This window comes from Thermobia domestica, chromosome 7 (assembly GCF_964235325.1).
Source record: "Thermobia domestica chromosome 7, izTheDome1.hap1.1, whole genome shotgun sequence".
NCBI classification, from domain to species: Eukaryota; Metazoa; Arthropoda; class Insecta; order Zygentoma; family Lepismatidae; genus Thermobia; species Thermobia domestica.
The window spans coordinates 122,329,645-122,337,206 of NC_137460.1; positions in this window are offsets into that span (position 1 = coordinate 122,329,645).

Sequence of the window (7,562 nt, forward strand, 5' to 3'; positions counted from 1 at the left end):
TTCTCGATGGACGATATATCGAGGACTCTACCAAACGGAGTTCATTACTCTCTATTGATGTAGTGATAATTTTAGTTGTTTGAGAATACGCTCACATTGTGCCGACCAATTGTGATTGCATTGGAAAGTGTTTCCACAAATGAATCTACTTACGATACAACAAAGAAACAACCATTTTGCTGTCCCGTTCTGAGCCGTACTTAGCTCATGTGTGGTCCTATCGTCTTCTTTGCTTCGTTTCCGGAGTTCTTACTTCTCCAAAGACTCATTATCTATAGGTTGTGAACATCCCATACGTAGTGGGCCCTTAAAGGCATTCATAGCTGTTATTAAATATGTTAAACCTGTAAATGCTTAGCATATATTTATTTCCGTTTCACGAGCGTTCGTTTCCAGTTTAAACTCATATAAATGACATAGAACTGTGTTGTTAGGTTTTCTCACACTTGACGTGTTCTCAGTGACTTCTTTGTTTAACTATGACGTCCGCAACCAGTAGACTGTAACAGGAAACATTTACTAACACGTTAACTTTCACTTTCTTCCATCTCTAAAGGAAATCGTAGATAGCAATGCAATGTCATCACAAGATCACTCTTGTATAACAAGTGTAATTGTAACTAGGTTAAATGCTTAAAAAGTAAAAGTAATGATTCACACGGAAAGCTTATATATATATATATATATATATATATATATATATATATATATATATATATATATATCTTAAAGGGTCATTTTCCAGAAATAGGAAGTTTTGTGTTGATTTTCGAAGAAAAGTAAATGTTCGAGCAATTACAATTTTTTTATTTATTTTGAAGCATATTGACATAGTAAGAGTATTTTGGTGATCAGTTGAAATCAAAACTTATTTTTTAATTTTGTATTATTTATTTATCTATTTCGTACAATCCACGGATCTGACAATAATTGGTACCGAGTTGATAATCAGAGGCGTGGAACAGGCACTAGTAGCATGTATATAGAACACTATATCTTGTATACATATTTATTTTCTGAAGATTTACAAAACTTAAAAGAAGGAAATTATGTATGAAAAAAGGAAGGAAATTATATATGAAAAAGTGACTAACAATTAGTTTAGAATTTCTAAAAGGAGTTTTTTTTTATTATTATTATTTGTAGTTCTGTTTCCAGCTGTCTAAAATGTTCGAGTTTCTAAGTGTGACGCTAGATTCAAACATATGGTTACATTGCTCTTTATTGAAGGAATTGAAAAAGGCTATTTTTGATTTAATGTGCATTTTACAAGACAGTTTTCTCTTTTAGCTTGTCACAAGCTAGTAACAGAGAAAGGAAATACGCAAAACCTCGAAGGTGACTGTAGTTGCTTTTACTGTGCAAAATTCGTAGGATGTTTACTTGTTGAAGGTTATGCTTGTTACTAACAGGATACTAACACGATTTTGACAACGTGATCCCGCATTAAATGCGAAAATTTGGTTAATAGTTAAGAATCTATGGACAAGTCATAGATAGATGTGGATAAGTCTAGAAATCCTGTCATTGAAATCTTCCGACGGTAACAGTCACGCTGCCCACGTGTGTACTGAATCACGCCATGTATACTGGGTGTGGTTCCTTGCTAATAGCAATGCAAAAGAGCAATAAGTTTCCATATTTGTGGATCTGACGAAAGGGATATGCTGACTGATATGAGGTTTGGGTGTGCCCCTCGTAAATTAATAAAAAGGGACCTCAAGGTCTCAATGATTGATTCGGACACTCAGAGACGCAAAGAATCGGAGATACGTAGCTTCGAGATCCAGCATTTCGGGACGTCGATTATCAAGTTGCTAAGTGTTCGAAGACTTCTAATACAAGGTATGTAAGAGCACTTGTTGCATTACTAACTTCAATTAAGAGATGTCATGCAGTACTATAAAATGATTTGTCAGCCTATCGTAAAACTTTCAAGGTTGAGAACTGAAGTCGGATATTCGTATTTCATCTTCCTTGTCTAGTAACTTAAATATTTCAATCTCTAGCCTGTTAATTAATATATTTGGTCTAGGAATTAATTCGTGCGGGTGGACAAGAGATGGCGCAACGAACGGAGCGTCCCACAGTTCCGTGTATCCACACATGTGTTGCAAACCCTTGTCATCGCGTATCGTTCGTAGTATAGGGCAGTGGATTAAAGCGTCAACAACACCAGTTTGTAGTTAAGTGAACATGGCGCAATTTGTGCCTGATAAAGTGTTTTTGCGGGGTGTCCTGCTGCATTACTGTAACATGCAGAAAAGTGCGACTGAAAGTCATCGTATTTTGGTGGAAGTGTATGGTGACCATGCTCTAGCTGAGCGAACGTGTCAGAAGTGGTTTGCACGGTTTAGAAGTGGTGATTTCGGCTTGGCAGACCAAGAGCGAGCTGGACAGCCAAAAAAATTTCAAGACGAAGAATTGACAGCATTGCTCGAGCAGGATTCGTGTCAAACGCAGGAACAACTTGCAGCAGCATTAGGCGTTGATCAAACAACAGTCTCCAAGCGCTTGAAAGCCATGGGAATGATTCAAAAGATGTCACATTGGGTTCCACATGAATTGAAAGACAGAGACGTTGAAAGACGAAAAACCATTTGCGAATTGCTGCTTCAACTACAGAGCAGAAAGGGGATTCTGCATCGAATTATTACGGGTGATGAGAAGTGGATCCATTACGAGAACCCTAAACGAAAAAAGGCCTGGGTGAAACCAGGTGAACCAGGTCCATCACAACCAAAACGAGATATTCACTGTGCAAAGGTTATGCTGTGCATATGGTGGGATATGAAAGGTGTGGTGTACTATGAGCTGCTGCAACCGGGTGAAACTATGAATGGAGAACGTTATCGACGACAGTTAATGCGTTTGAAGCAAGCTCTGGCCAGAACACGACCAGAATGGGAGAACAGACACGATAAACTTATTGTTCAACATGATAATGCTCGCCCACATGTCGCAAAACCGGTCAAAACCTATTTAGAAAATGTCGGATGGGAAGTTTTACCCCACCCGCCGTATTCACCAGACGTTGCTCCTTCGGACTACTACTTGTTCGATTGCATGAACAACGATTTGATTGGACAGCGGTTTACTTCTCAGAAGATATCGAAACATGGGTCTCTGACTGGATCGCTTCCAAGGATGAGGACTTCTTTCGCCACGGAATCCGTACATTGCCTGACAGATGGGCGAAAGTGGTGGCTAGCGATGGACAATATTTTTCTTAAGGTATTTATGTATTTTGTGTTTGTACTACAGCTTCAATGTGTGCGTTCCAACCGCACGAATTAATTCCTAGACCAAATATATATATATATATATATATATATATATATATATATATATATATATATATATATATATATATATATATATATATCGGGTGTTGCAAAATAAGTGTTACAACTCTTGAGAGGTGAATCCTGCCACTGAGACAAGAAAAAAAGTTCTCTTGAACTTTCGGCTATCGGACATAGTTTCAGATCTACAGGGTGCCGAAAGCGTGGGAAAATGACTTTCGGACGCCAATAGTTCGGAAACTATCCAACGTAAAGAAGGCGGGTAAAAAATTCACTGAAGAAGTCATACCTGCTGTATTGAATGGTGCATGTTTCACAATCCTATCATGCACGCGCAAGGGATTCCCCAAAGGAACGTAGGGAGTCCCGGATAATCTGCTAAACGAAAGTTGGTCTAAATGGATATGAATTGATGAGGTTTCTACCAGGTAACAATAATTCGTTTGTATTAAGTCGATATCTTGAACAAATACAAAATGGCGGACACTTTCCTGCCCGTTATGTGTGGTTGCATAATCGCAGGCTAAGGATGCTGGCCAACAGTGAAGTTCTGAGTATTAAGTGTAGCGTATTTGTACTCAGGTGCTGTAGAAAGACATCTGGAGTGTCGGTAGAGCATAACAGATGAAGCAGGGTGATTCACATGTGTGGAAACACGTAACGAAAAATGCCCAGAAATGCACTCATACTCAGTAAACGTGAGTTCAAAGCTTCGGAAATGTAAGAATTAGCGTCAAGAACATGAAAGTCAATTCACCAATAATATTCCCTCAAACCGACGCAATATGATGTACACGGTTGCATACCAATAAGGATGCAGCAACTGAGGCCAAGTTGAAATTGTGCAAAGGGACTCACTAAGAAACTGGGTAAACTAAATGAATATCTCGAGTGGGATCACATGATCGATATTGAAATGCGGACAATTTGTGTATTGATATCGACATGTAGCTAATGGACAAATGTGAACATGTGCCACTACTGCTGGGACACCATTCCACGTGGGAAAAATATGAAAATAACTACTCGGGTTCTGAATCTGAGGCCGTGGGCTCCCAGTAGGATTGGAAACTGCGACGACGTGAGCGAAAGCGAGCGCTCTAGCCCTGAGGCTCGAGGGAGCCTGACTTTCTCTGTATACATTTCTTTGAGGAGTACCCACTTTGTTTGGCAAGCGCTCTTGTACAGCCTCCCGACATGCTTGTGTGTTACATTTTGTTACTCCTGCTGTACAGTTGTAAACAATCAGAGCTTTAAGACGTTTCTTCCTATTTCTCATGTCGTTTTATTTTCCATATGTATGTTGTTCCAGCTGCAGTGTTACGTGTACCAAATTGGTTCATTTTCGTCTTTGTCTTGGCAGGTGTACTGTGTGTAAGATACATATTTCTTTAGATATTTTGATATCGAGTACGTCATATGTCCCAGAAGACGTGAGACATGATACAAGTTTGTTATTTTCACGCTCTATCACAATTTGAACCATGGATTAAGAGATTTCTTTTCATATGTGTCGACTGTGGGACAATGTCCCAAACAATGTGGGACATTGATACAATCTTGTTCTAGTTACGTTCTACCAAAAAGTTTTCGCATGTGAGACGGTGTTCCAGCAGTAGTGGGACATGTTGACATTTGTCCATTAGCTATATGTCGATATCAACACACACATTGGCCACATTTCAATATCGATTATGCGATCCCACTAGAGACATTCATTTAGTTTACCCAGTTTCTTAGTGAGTCCCTTTGCACAATTTCAACTTGGCCTCAGTTGTTGCATCCTTATTGGTATGCAACCGTGCACATCATATTGCGTCGGTTTGAGGGAATATTATTGGTGAATTGGTTTTCATGTTCTTGACGCTAATCCTTACATTTCCGACGCTTTGAACTCACGTTTACTGAGTATGAGTGCATTTCTGGGCATTCTTCATTACGTGTTCCACACATGTGAATCACTCTGCTTCATCTGTTATGCTCTACCGACACTCCAGATGTCTTTCTACAGCATCTGAGTACAAATTCGCTTCACTTAATACTCAGAACGTCACTGTTGGCCAGCATTCGTACCTGGCGATTATGCAACCACACACAACGAGCATGAAAGTGTCCGCCATCTTGTATTTGTTCCAGATATCGACTTAATACAAACGAATTATTGTTACCTGGTAGAAACCCCATCAATTCATATCCATTTAGACCGATTTTCATTTAGCAAAATATTCGGGACTCCCTACGTTCCTTTGGGGAATCCGTTGCGCGTTCATTGTAGGATTGTGAAACATGCAAAATTCAATACAGCAGGTATGACTTCTTCAGTGAATTTTTTACCCGCCTTCTTTACGTTGGATAGTTTCCGAACTATTGGCGTCCGAAAGTCATTTTCCCACGCTTTCGGCACCTTGTAGATCTGAAACTATGTCCGATAGCCGAAAGTTCAAGAGAACTTTTTTTCTTGTCTCAGTGGCAGGATTCACCTCCCAAGAGTTGTAACACTTTTTTTGCAAAACCCGATATATATATATACATCAATGTACTTAGCTGTCAATGAACTATCAAATATCAAATTACTTTTGTTAAATCACTAAATTAAATGTTGTTGTATAATTCAATTTTAGTTATGTAATAAACTTAACTAATTAGAAATTATGTTGTCATTCCCCTAGATTAAACCACCTTTTCCCATGAAAATTATGGTGTAAGTTAATTATATTTTCCTTGTGACATCCGCTGCAGAATTAGCGTGAGCAGATCTCTATATTATGGTGACATAAAACGAGCTAGGTAAACAGAAAGAGACCTGCACATCGTCACATAAGTGTGACATAGTCTTTTGTGTCTTCACCTTCTTTTCAAGTTCTTTAATTTTCCTTTATACTTTCATATTCCTGCGTCTTAGTTTTCTTTCCTGTTTTCTTTCTCAATCTGCCTCAAGAAAGATCATTATTACTCTTTGCATTATTATTCTTGCTGGTATTATGAAAGCATATTTCAGACTTAGAAACACTATTGATATAATGTCCTAAATGAGCTCGAAGATCATAAGGACTGGACTTACAGTTTAACGTGGATTCTGAACCACGAAATTACGAGTGACGAACTCATATCTTTAGAGTGGGCTTTGAACTTGAGATCCCTGATTCCAAATCTAAAAATAGTGTTACATGTTAGTTTACCAACAAAATTAAGTTTGTCCCGACATATAATGGAAAACACTAAAAGCGATAACTTACATTCGTTGAAATAAATTATTTTAAATGTGAAAAGATCCCCTTACCCATTAAGTAATTCAATAGAAAGTATCTTCAACGATTCAAAATAGAGTTTGTCCACTACATGCCACATTAAACAGCTCCATGGACGTAAATAGTATACGTAGTGACTGGAACTGAGGAAATCATTAATAAACGTGACTGAGCATCTTGTTTCTCAAGGAAGAACAATGAAGTAGTACACGTGATCTTCAATTGATATGAACTACTAGTTAACATTTCTATTGATAAGTAACATCTACACCTATTCTTTATAAAGTGTTCCTTGAAGTAATGAGCACAAAGTGTAACATGCCTGATACTTTACGTTTTATATCCTGCAAGAAATATACCTCACAACATATCCACATTGTTTCACTCACAACGCACATAATATGGCACCTTTCCTCCGAAAGATCCGCGTGCTTATAATTAGTGCTGTCAATTAATAAAATACCTTCAATTCTTTCCATGGAACTGTCATAAAAGTTGGTTATAAGAATCTAAAGTGCTTTTATTCTAAAGATAAAACCATTTTCGAAAGTCAGGATAGTATAAATACTTACTTATAGCATGCAGCATACACTCATATATATAACATTCACAATCAACAATATTAAAACACTAAGGTAAGTAGGGGGAATATGGGCAATATTAAGCTTATACGTTCACAGATCCTGATCATAAACATGAATAATTTCGAAATGGGAGTTGACAACAATTGTGGAGTGTAATTGCTTGGCTGATGGTCACTGCTGCACGCAACTCTGCATTTAGAGGAATTTGTAAAGGAAAAAAGACAAATATATTTCAAATTTTGTATTTAAGTATTGCATGAACTTGTAATATGTTCACAGTAAATAAGATATGAATGGCGCGCGGAGCGTACTGCTATACTGTACAAACAGTGCTTCCATCTAATATGAAAGTTACTAATTGGGGGCATATGAGCAAATCGATTCGGGGTAAAATGGGCTATAGCGACATTCTTGATATTTTCTGC